General features: G+C 29.1%; 1 protein-coding gene across 1 annotated transcript in view; it reads right to left on the minus strand.

Annotated features, from left to right (window-relative positions):
- rno (rhinoceros) overlaps positions 1–13394 on the minus strand; it is an 84037-nt gene that overhangs the window by 54187 nt on the left and 16456 nt on the right. The window contains exon 2 of the mRNA XM_067270635.1: positions 12799–12922. The gene's annotated coding sequence lies outside the window, so the exon portion shown is untranslated. The remainder of the gene's footprint in view (positions 1–12798; positions 12923–13394) is intronic.

Raw genomic sequence — 13394 nt, forward strand, 5'->3', positions numbered from 1 at the left:
AGGCAAAAGAAGGATCCCAATTGTAAAATTTAACCATAAAATGGATTATTTGTTGAAAGAGCATTCAAAATAGCCACGGAAAAAATTAGAATGCCAGCTACCATTCAAAAAAGATTCGTAAAGACACTTACATCACCGCGTGCACTAACTCGCGCTTTCACAATTTCTAAATTTTCATTCATAAAACCACATAATGGACCCGAAAACAAAACTATCTGAGCCATGGAGGACGCCGTGTTGCTTTCCACCGTAAACTACTGCTACAAACGCTGTTTTTGCCGTTCGACGGCACGCGCGCTCCCACCGGAATTTAGGAACGCGTTCCACAGGAATTTTTAAATGGATGTCGCTCACGCAGAGTTACGCAGAGGAATAAAAGAACGCACCCCATGTTCATTTTTTTTAATGATACAGTACGGTTATTTTATGCTGCGGAACGAATTAGATGTTTTAACATGTATTTCTATGGAAAACGCGTTTCGTATAACGGACGTTTCACTTAACGGACATGCACCTGGAACGGATTAAGTACGTTATATGAGGCACCACTGTATTTTAAGAATTTGTTTATAAACAGAGATTTGAACAAAAGAACAAATTGATTTCTCAAGTGCATAAGAATCTAAAAAACATCAGGATTTAAACTCTACAAATGTAAAATCTTTTTTATATTTGTAAAGACTTAAAAACAAAATATCCAAACTTCCTGCATCTTTTATGGAAACAGGAAATACAAAAAGAAATCTTTAAAAATATATCTAAGAATGTAGATCAGATAATTTTTGAATGAAAATAGTATTTATATATAGTTTCTGAATCTCATGTGAAATGAAGCAATTGAAATATCTTTATCTAAAATATTCTTTATCATTATAGAAATCTAATGATTTCTATAATGATAAAGAAAAATTATGAAAAAATTCTTTGTAATAATTCTTTATAATTCTGTAATAAACAACAGGCAGAACTACTAAATCTACATATTTTTATCATTAAAATGTAACATTTACTATTTTAGAGTTTCTCGTAAGATGACCAACAAATTTAAATGGATTTACATAAATCTGTTATAATTCTACTTTATCAGGGATTGCTCTGGAAACTTTAAATATATTGCCACAATTTCGCCAGTTTTAAATTTTTTCATCACTTCATATTGTTTATTGCCAGAAGTTTTACTTACTAATTAATAAAGGTACTGGTAGCCTTATCAGTTTGGCATCTGGAAAGCGAAAGTAACATTTTAAACTGTCACTTACAAGGAGAAGGCCAGAAGTTTGGGTCTCTGATTAGAATGAAACTTGATGAGCATGTAGCACAAACACAAACAGCTCCTCACCCAAATAATAGAACCCACTTTTCCAAAAAAGTGGCCTCTGATAATTTAGTTTAGCTTATAAGAATTTGGAAATCAGGAGTGGTGATAGTTGAGTAAGAGGCAATGCTCTGGAGCTAGTCAATGTAGGTTTGAACCTTTGAAATTTTAATTTAGTTTTTTTGTGTATGACATTATTTTATTGTTTTACCACATCATTAGCATTATTATTACTATTATTATTCCTCACATTTAAAGCTTATAAAACAAGAAATTAAAAATTGTGATGTCAGTTTCTGCTTACGGAAAACAAGCCTCTAGATTTAACTCTTAATGTTATTAAATAAAATTTTCTTCATATTTATTTTCCGATATGGTGGTATTGTGACATTTCAAGTATAACAAACGTGAGCACATAAGGATATTGTCCATAATATTAACAATTAAAAAATAAAAACACTGAGACTATGCTACCCTATTTTCATATCACTTGTCTTTTTCATCCATGTGCAATAACGTCTGAAGCTTATTAGCTTGTGAGAACATAGTTTGTAAAATTATGTGAAAATAAATGTGAAGAAATAAAAGTCTTATTTAACAATGTTAAAGAGTTAATCTACAGAGGCTTATTTTTGCTAACAAGGAAATGATATCACAATTTTTACTCTTGTTTTATAAGCCTTAAACATCAGAAATAATAATAGTAATAATAATGCTAATGATAAGATAAAATAAGTAAGTTATACATTAAAAAAACAAAACTAAAATTAAAACTCCAAAGATTCAAACCTACTTCGTCCTATACCTAGGGTCTTATTCACTCAGTTATCGCCAATCTGGGATGTGGAACTTCCAAGATTTATAACCTAAACGCTAAATTTTCAGAGGCCCAATTTTTCAAAGCAATTGAAAAGTGGGTCCTATTATTTGATTAAAGTGCTGTGCTTAAGGCTATGTGCTCACTAAGTTTCATTCAAATTGGAGACCTCAATGTCTGGTCTCCACTTGTTAGCAATAGCAATCATTTTTAAATAATTTTTTAATGAATAATTTTGAATAACACATTTGATTACAATGTTTAAACAGTATTTCACAGGTTCTGTCATGTCAAAAATTTTGTTTTAGTCTACTAAAAAAAAAAAAAAAAAAAAGTGAAAAAAAGTCATCCCAAAAAATTTCCTAATATTTCTGTCAGTCGATAAAAAACCCTACTCTGGAAAAGCTGGGCAGCATTGCACAAAACTCCCTTCAGTTCTCGACATCACTTCTTACTCTTCTGCCTGAACTTGCCACATGACGTCATGAAATTGCTAGATGTGTAGTGCATGGGACTCCCATTGCACAGAACTCAACATTTTGCTGTTTTTCCTGAATTGTGATTTGTTATTCAATTTCATGCTAAAAGGTGAAACAAGTGGACTAGGATTTTTATAGCCATTTGCTATCACCAGTACTATAGTTTTATTGCCACTTTAATAAAAATATCATCAAGTGGCGATTTTGGCACTATGCAGTGCAATTCTTGCTTTATGTATATTTTCAAGTGTTTTAACTGTTAAATGTAAATATGTCAAACATTGATCTATTCTAAACACAGTCCACTTGCATTAAAACAAACATTGATATAATGAATTCTTACTTTAAAGTAAATTTTGCCATTGCCCTGTCAAGATGCCGTTGTCACAATGTTAATTAATTTTCATGCAATAAAGGAAACAAAAATTTTACTACAATGCATTAAATTAAACTGTAAACCGTGAATTAACAACCCCCAAAAAATAACCCTATTTCCAATAATGAATGCTGTTTACACTTTTTGAAGTGAACAATAAAAAGTAGTATTGTAATAAATGTTCCATTTTGAGTAGAATAGACCTTATTCTCCTAGTGAGGAAATACAGATTCAACTTCCAATTATACTACAATTCATACATCTAGTTTTAGCAAAAAAGTCTACATACTCAGAAAATATGGGTTAAAGTTTAAGGATGCCCATCCCTTTAAATGGGTGTGATCCATGCAAACACTGGCTAGTTTGCATATCAGGGCATGCATATAATAATGCCAGGTTTGGTTACTTTGCACCAAATTTAGCTCCTTTTATACACTTTTAGCACCAAAAAATATTTTCTACTTTTTGAAACAATCATCAACAGAAAAAAAATCATGGATTTCTTTTAGCTTTTTTTTAAAATCACTCTGAAGTTCTCCACACTTCAATGATGAATAGTCTCCTCCTCATTTTGTTTGATTTGAAAATCATTTAGAACATTAATTTGTTTTTGTAAATAAATTTTATTTTATTTAGTAAATTAATTCTAAATATTATAACTTAGAGATTTCAATTGCTTATTAAGCTTTAATTCCTTATGTTATATAACCTCAACCTTGAACCTGAAAATAGTTTAGGGGCTATCCATAAATGACATTCATACTGGAAGGGGAGAGAGAGGGGTTATGACAAGTTGGGAGAAGTCAGACAAAGGAGAGGGGGGGAGGGGTTGAACTTCAATGGACATCCATTTTATTTCACTAAATTTTATACAGTTCAGACATTTTATTATTCATAAAGTTGTAGAGATTTTGGGGAGTTAAGTGCTGTTGGACAACTGAAGAGGGGAGAGGTTATGGAAACTTGGACAATGGGGGAAGGAGAGTAAAAATTTAAAGAAAAATGTGAATAATTTATGGACAACCCCCTAATATGAATTTTTGATAAAACAAACTAACTACTGTTCTCCAGCCATTTGTATTAATGCGAGTTGACTGTATTAAATAAGGTTTACTAGTGTTTGTGAAACAACTTTATCTTTTATCAAATTTATATGAGACTGAAATATTCAAATGTTCCAAAAATGCCCATAAACTATTAAATTTTGACTTTTAAACAATATGAAATTATTTTATTTAGTTATATGTATTAAAGCAAAACAACTGTCAGATTATATCAGGCTATATCACATTTACTATTGTTAACTAAATGCTAAGCAATTTGGCACTAGAGTATGGAGCCTAATGCTTACCTCTGGAGCCAAATTGCTTAGAATTTAATTAATAATAGCAGTGGTGATTAAGACTGATATAACCCTGCAATCATTTGGCTTTAATACATAACAATCGTGTTTAAGATGCTTATATTATGTGTCTTACTGAATAAGTATAGATCATAAATGAATAACACAAAAATAAATAATTAAAAAACAATCTACATATAACTTTTACTCTGCATAAATATTACTTGTAGAGTTAATGCAATTTCCTGTATAATAAATCAATATCAATTCTAAAAATTTAAGGTAATATAAATTGCCAAAACATAATAACTGATGGTTAGCTCCCAAAGCTTTAAATATGTAACAAACAATATATCCAAAAGCAGATTTTCTGCTATTAAAACATGTTAATATATAAATGAGAAATAATTTTTCCTTTCCAGGGAATGAATCAAAAAGATGTATAATTGAAAATTAAAATCAAGATGCACCAGAGGATCACAGAACTAATAGTTTCTTTTTTTTTGAAGAGAAACCAATTATTACAACTTTTAATGAATATTTTTATTATAAAAAATAGTGACGCCACTGTTTTGAAGTTTGTTGATCAATGATTAAGTGGACATAATTCATGTATCTATCAACAGAAATAAAATCGTAGATAATTTTTATTTATTCAAGACTCAAATGTCATCAATAACAGGTACTCCACAAAATTTTTAAATTTTTTTTTATTTTTATAATTTTAAGATTATAACTATAGAACTATTTTAAGATAGAAGAATTATGTTAGAATCATTAAGAATTGTAAGATACATTGTAATAGTTCTTGAGATAAATTTATTTTAATTAAATGAATATTGTTTAGAATGTTGTCTCTATTTTGCTGTTACAAGAAAATATCTATATATTTAAAAGAAATCAAAGTCACTAGGTTTACACACTTATTATTAATCAAATTCAGCAAATGAGATCTGAAATTAAGTCTCATGACCTCTAAATGTGCAGAAATCTATAAATATTTCAATGTTTTGACATGATTGAATTATTAACAATTTTTAATTGTCACATGACCAGTATTGCTATCATGTGTTAACATGTACAGTACAAGGTGTCCCATAAATTTGTAAATAGTTTAAAAATTCATAAAAGTTAAAAGAATTGGTATATTTGAATGTAGTTTGCATAAAAGTTATTCTCACAAAGAGGAATTTTTTTTGGGTAGAGAAAAATAGTTCAAAAATTTGTCAATAGAGGGCGCTGAACACAAAATCACTGGAATTGTGCAAATCTGAGTCTTATAAAATGTAGGGTGTATGATTAACAGCGCATTTCTGAATTTTCCTGTTACTGGCACTAACATACGGTTTTCGTTATGATGTTGATGTTGCTGGATAAAGCACTATTGGTGAAGTTATTTTATCTCGTCCACGAATCGCCGGCTGAAACTTTACGAAGGTTTATGACAGAATAGAATGAAGAAAGGTTCAGGTCCAATCACTCCTGTCGGATTGGTTTCCCTAATATGATGTTTCGAAGAAACGGGAAGTTTGTGTAATCGCCCACACAGTGGTGCACCACATTTATCAGAGGTCCGTACCTCCAATGTGGCTTCGCAAATGAAAACTAATCCGGCAGGAGTGATTGGACCTGAACCTTTCTTCATTCTCTTCTGTGTTCTAAACCTTCGTATGGAAATCTTTTTACTACAACAATTAATTCTCTTAATACTTTGTTTTAATTTATTTTACTGTTTAATTTGTACTATTTTTATGTTATAATTCATTTTAAAGAAGCATTCTATTTTATGTTCTATTTTCAATTTAAAGAGGCTTAACTAAAGAGGACTATTGAAAATAGTCGAAAACGTTTTTATTTTATTAAATTTACTTTGTTGCTGGAAATACTAAGGTGTTTTGATTTCATTTTTTAACCTTCGTAAAGTTTCAGCCAGCAACTCATGGCCGAGATAAAACAACTTCACCAATAGCGCTTTATCCACCAACATCAACATCATAATAAAAACTGTATGTCAGCACCAGTAACAGGAAAATTCAGAAATGAGCTGTTAATTGTACACCCTGCATTTTATAAGACTCAGATTTGCACAATTCCAGTGATTTTCTTGTGTTCAGCACCCTCTATCGACAAAATTTTGAACTATTTTCTTTTTCTCTACCCAAAAAAATCACCCTTCATGAGAATAACTTTTATGCAAACTGCTTTCAAATATACCAATTCTTTCAACTTTTTTGAATTCTTAAACTGTTTATAAATTTATGGGACACCCTGTATATTTCATAAAATGGTATGGAAGTTGTATAGATTACTCCCTATGGAATTTTGGGACTGAGTATATATCTGAACTCAGGGGACCAAGACGAGTTCAACAATACCCTACTTTTGGACTGGAAACCAAAAATAAGAAAGTTATCATATTTACAATTTCTTGCCTTTCACAATGTATTCTATGCCATTTTAGAGTTTTCCACTAGGTGGCACTGCTTGTAGTTCATTATACGTTTCTTTTTTTTTCTTTTGTTCAGAACTACCATGAATCAATAACTCATTAAACACTGGTGGCCTGCCAACGGCTCCCCTCTGGGAAGAATCTGTTGAGAGCACGAACAGTCGAATGCCACCTAGTGGAAAACTAACTCTAAAATGGAGTAGAATGCATTGTGAAAGGCAAGAAATCGTAAATATGATAACTTTCTTATTTTTTGTCCCCAGTCCAAAAGTAGGTATCGTTGAACTCGTCTTGGTTCTGAGTTCAGATATATACTCAAAGTCCTGAAATTCCATGGGGAATAATCTATGCAACAGCCAAAAATATACAGCTTCAAATATATTTGTAATGAACACATACAACATATCTATACCAGCATACTTGAAATTAACATATTTTTACTAATGTTTTCATCCATTTATAACCCTATATCTGACTCTTACTCTTCTGATATTTTTGAGGTACTAGTGTGTGATGGCAGAATTAACCGCACATTATTATATATTGGTGCAACTGCAAGGAGTCTTGCTATGAGAATAAAGGATGCATACATAATCAAAAAAAAAATTTATCCATGGCCTTATCCACTTATACTGGATGTGAAGGCATACATGTCAATCTACATAAAACAAGATTACTACACAGAGTTTCCGACAGGGTGCACCTTAAATACTTGGATTCAATTGAAATATATAAAGCACTTAAGAAAATGGAGTAGAAATTAATTTTAAAGAAATAGACACACTATCCACAGCATGGAATGCTTTCTTTGAACTCTTATAAAGTTTTTCTCCTATACATCTCACTAGGCCATGTGGATACAAACTTACATAAATGAAAATTTAAATTTAATTAATTATTTGTGGTAAAAATTGTTCAGAAAATTATTTTAACTATTTTTGTAAGTTATTCCAAAAATGATTTTAAATTAAATACAGTAATACCTCGAACTTATGTGATAAGTGGGACCGAGTGATAACCGCGTAAGTTGGGATATAATTTCGCATATAAATACATACAAATTACTTTTAATTGGGGCTGGAGACTAAAGAAAACAATAATTTAGAAAAAAAAAATGTTTAATAAAATCTTAGTTAATACATATGTATAACAAATTATATTATTAAAATCGTAAATCAAAGTTGTTTTGATGTAGAAGGCTTCATAAAATCTAACAAATTCGTCTCACGGCTCAAAGATTTTTTTTCTCCCATAAAATTTCCTCATAGCATGCTAATAATTTTTTTATTTCTCGTTTTGTAAAAGAAATGCACTCTTTGCTGGAGTCTATGTTTTCTAAAATTTGTAACCCCTTTTCAATTGAACTGAGGGCTTCTGTCAAGTTTTCACAGCTTTGAGAATTTTTTCTTTACCTTTTATAACTGTTCTGACCATCGATTCCGGTAGATCAAACTTCTTTGCCAATTCACAAATTTTCATTTTTGTATCGAAGTCTTTAATAATGTTAACTTTACATTCCAAAGATAAAGTTTTTCTTTTCTTGTTTGATGCAGAAGAATCAGTTTTACTTTGTTTGGATGACATAGTAGAGTTTCTCAAGTCTCCATAGATATAACAAACACAGAAATAAATAACACAAAATAAATTGTAGTTATGCGTCAATTCCGCGCAACACGTCCGAACACGTAAGCTGAACAATAGTGTGGGGGGAGTGAGTAATCAAGAGTTGCGTGGTGCTCAAACAAAAGACGAATTGACAAGATTCAAAAATCACGTAACTCCAGGTTCACATAAGTCAGAGTAGCATAAGTCGAGATATTACTGTATGTAATTTGTTTGGGAAATAATTTTAATTCATTTTATAAAGTATACAAAAAATAATTTTAAACTGTAGACATAATCTGTTTGAGAAATAATTTTAAACTGAATTTGTAATTTGTTTATAAAAGCTTGTTTCATTTTACGAGGTAATGTGTCCTTTTTGTTCTGAGTTATATATCTGAAGATATCTGTTATAAATGAATGAAAACATTAGTAAAAATATGTTCATTTCAAGTATGCTGATATAGGTATGTTGTATGTGTTTATATAATCCCATTACATTTGTAATGTTTATATTTATAAAAACTTTTTGTTACATGAATATTTGTATTATGCTTCACTTTGATATTATTTGCAAGCAAGACAATAAAAATGTTGAATTAATTACAAGTTTTACATTATACATTTAAAAAATTATTTTATGTTCATCAAAATTTGGATAATTATTGAATAAAGCATTAGATGCAGATCATGTGTCTACCAGCACACATGATCTGCATTGATTAGTGCTATATTAAATATCTGCAAAGTTAGTACATTATTACTTTCTTTGTTTTTAACAAGTGATTATCACATCCTATAGACATCCAATAAGGTGTTGTCTTTCTTTAAAAGTTAAGCAATTACTTGAAATATATTACTTAAAACCATTTGCTGGCTTTTTTAAAACTAACTTAACTAACCTTGTATAAATTTTAAGAAGAAAATGGCATTGTCGATGGTCTGGTAAGCCATGTTTAAGTTGTGGTAAGTCAACATTATAGTCATTAACTGAATGATCATTATGCAAATGCCTACATAGCATTAAATGTATATTTATAGTTTTGAAAGATTGTTTGAATTAATCGTTTTTAAAAAACTTTTACAAAAACATTTGTTGCAATAACAGTTCATTGGGTAACAGTTCTGGGTAACTGTTTTTCAACTCCTTCTGAGTTTTTTTTCAGGTATGAACCTGAAAAAAAACTCAGAAGGAGTTGAAAAACATTTGTGCAGTGTTCATTTTTTGTATTAAATGCAGTGGAAGTTGGTTCTGTCTATTGTTATTTACAGCCAAAATTGATAATGCAACTTTTATATAGCCACTTTGTTTATCTCATTCAGCAGTGTCACTGGACACAACTTCAGTTCTACAATGATTGCCCCAGTTGAGGGTCATCATTTAAACTCCTTACAAAGTTACTGTAGTGATATCGGACCTTCTCGTCCTCCCTCACTTGCGGTTTGGTCAGAAAGGGTGCAATCCACCTACACGCGGTAATAAAGGGTTGTAAAACGGGATAATAAATGTAGACAAAGAACCATAAAAAGGAAGGGAGAAAAAAGGCGGGAAGAGGGACGGTGAGAGGAGTTCGAGACACAAGAGAGAGAGGAAGGACGAAGTGGTGGTCCCTGAGTGTAGATTAAAGTTATTTTGTGTGGATTATCTGACTGTTTTTTGATTTTGTGAGACGAACCGACGGGGTGGAATCCGCTGATTCAGAACGGGTTCCCTACAGTTACTTTGCTGTCAATCAGAGTCTTATCCTTCAACTATTCTTATACAGACATTTGGACTAACTAATTTTCTTTTGTTTAACACGGATGTTTTGTTTATTTTTATTATTACACAATAACTTCATCTTAAAACAAAGTTGCAACTAGTGCTACCTGCACTACCACTAAGTGTGAAAAAAAATATTTGCATTTAGCAGTTTCAAATGATATTCTATATATTGTGGAAAAAAATTTTTGATGGTGTTTTTGGGAAAATTTAAACCAGCATTATCAATCAGCCTAAATCAAATCAGTGTAAAATGAGGGCAGTCTGTATTAATCAAATTTCAAGCCTGTATTCAATAAATATTATTCTTATCGGATCATATTTGCAACCTCCAGCATTTATTTTCCACTGCACAAGATCAATTTAACTGCTTATAAAGAAAATTCAACAATAACAATTGTAAATGTAGTAAACATCCAATAACTTGAACTAATAGGGGACAAAGATTAAGTTTACAAAAGTCAGGTTGGCAGAGTGTTTTATCTGATGTGGAAAATGAGATCATGTATTATACAATACAATATTTTATTACATTCTATACATAAGCTTTACTGAGCTGAGATTACACTGCAGAATATATTACAGAAAATGAGCTTAAAAAATTTCATGATAGTACAGTATACAGCAATGTACAGTCTTTAGTAACTTACTAACTACAGTAATATAATGCACAGTATCGCAAAGACTTTTAAAAATTGAAAACACTCATAAATTATAATTTTTCTATTATCAAGAAATTTTAAATTACTGTTTACTGTGATTACAAATGTATTTGTATCTTTCCTTAATGATGTTATAACAAATGACAATAAATAACAACTTGTTGTCTTTCATCATTAAAAGAAATAGAAATGTTTTGAGGTCAACAACAACAACAACCAACAACAACAAAAAAAGAATGATGATGTATAAAAGTAAAACATAAATGGCAGTCCAATTGCATTATATTTTCAAACTGCAATAAACATTTCAAAAATGTCATGAAAAAAATAATAAAACATTTTATAAATTTTATTTGTTTATTCTCTCTGAATTTTCATAAATAATTTTCTTAGAAATTAATTGTAACTTATGAAAATATTTAAAACTCAATAAAATATCTATTACAGAAGAAGAATTCCAGAAATTTTTTACCATTTTCCATTTCTATAAAATCATTAATCAATCAACTATATAAATAGACACCTTAAAAACATGTACAGTATACATTACATTTGTTTTCTTTAATATAAACTAACCAATCAAAGAACTAAAAAATTAGTTTCTATACAACTCTAAAATTTGAGAAATACAATTAAATATTAAAAATAATATAGGTAATAGGTTAACATATTATTTCATAAGAAATGACTGGAAATTATAAAATAATCACTAATATAATTAGTTAAAAACTAAACAATTTTGGATTTTTTTAAGCTATTTGTAGACTAAAATATACTAAATTACTTCATAAGTTGACTAGATATAGTATCATTTCTTAAGAAATTTAATACCTAAGATTAAATTTTTAACATGTTTGTTCTAACAGACTCATTAATTAATGTGTATAACATATTAATTAGACTTACGCATCAAGTGCATAAGTGTGTACACTGTCCTATTAAATACAAATGCTATGTTTACTGTTAGTACTTATGAAACATCATTGTAATTTTTCAACATTGCATAAACAATTTATTTTATTTTGTGTTTTGTTTTAGTTAATAAGTAAGTGTAGGTTTTTATAAATTTATATTATGAATAACATTAATGTAAATCATTTTTATGCTAAACATATACATGAAAAAATTAATTAAGCATGCCTACATATCTGCAGTTCTGAATGTTATAAATCTATATTATACATTGTAGACTTCAAAGTATATCTTAAGATTAAAAAATATAATTAGAATTAAATGCATAATAATAAAAATCTATTAAACAAATATGTTAATTTTATAAACATCTAATAGGGGGAAAAAAGGTCTACTCAGAATGGAAATCAGACAACAACTGCCATGACTCAAGCAAGTGTATTATCAAGTTGTCATATGAGATAATCTTCACTTCTAGATATAAAAAGTAAACTCTGGAAAGAATGATGTCATTAAGACTTAGTTGATATCACACTCAAATTTTCTGTTTATTTCAATAATATTTAAAAAATAATGAGTACCTTCAATAACAGATGATGTCAAAAATAAATAAGAATAAAATAAAAAAACTCCTTTTTAACTATTATTTGTCTTTAGATTAGAAAGCAGCAAAGATAGCTGTCATAGTCAAAATATTTATATATATTTTAAAATTTTTTAGCTGGAATTAACCATTGCATATCTTTCTTCACTAAATCTTCCATTTTTGAATAAATTTTACATTTTGTTTAAATTTTTTTGAATTATTATTCATTCCAAATTTATAAATTTTCTTTAAAAAATAGATTACTTAAAAGGAAAGAAAGTCGGAAAGGAAAGAAAATTTGAATTTTTGTGCATTTTTCTACAATACAATTACGTAAGATTATAAATTTTTTATTTATTAATTTTGGTTGCTCTTTTTTTGGAATGGATATAAAAAATCAATTATAAGACATGTTAAATTAAAAGAGATGATATATCAATATTTTATACAATAAAAATGAATATCAATAGTCTTGAAATTCAATAAATAAACATACCTAGAGAGTTCAAGTGGAAAGCGTTTTCTTTACATTCTTATTCAACCAATGAAATTATCTTTTGAAGTAAAATACATTGATAATAAATATTCATCAATTCAAGTACACACAGTGTTTTCAGTTTCTAGAAGAAAAAAGATCATTTTTATCATTTCAAAAGCATATAAATCAAATATTGAAAACAAAAACATTTTCATATCAGTCAAATCTACATTCTGAATATAAATACACCCAATTCTGTTTTTACAATTCTGTTAGTTTATATTAAAGTAAACAAATGTAATGTATACTGTACATGGTAGATATGTTCCTGAAAAATCTGTGTAAAAATAATATACTGTTTATGTGAAAAAATGGAAGCATGGTTCTAGACCTTAAAAGCCAGTAAAAATAATAAAATAAACTAAATAATATAATAGGATGTGTTTAAACAAAATATTTCAATTATAGTTAATAAATCAGAGAAGGAATAATTTTAGCTTCATTCAGGCAAACTTGTATATTAGGTTCCATAGCTTACGCCTGTGCTCCACAGCTTTTTCTAACCCATGGCACACCTATAGTCTATTTATCGTAACTTGGCACCTACTGTAAAC

This window comes from Centruroides vittatus, unplaced genomic scaffold (genome assembly GCF_030686945.1).
Source record: "Centruroides vittatus isolate TY-2023 unplaced genomic scaffold, ASM3068694v2 contig_375, whole genome shotgun sequence".
In the NCBI taxonomy this organism is placed as follows: Eukaryota; Metazoa; Arthropoda; class Arachnida; order Scorpiones; family Buthidae; genus Centruroides; species Centruroides vittatus.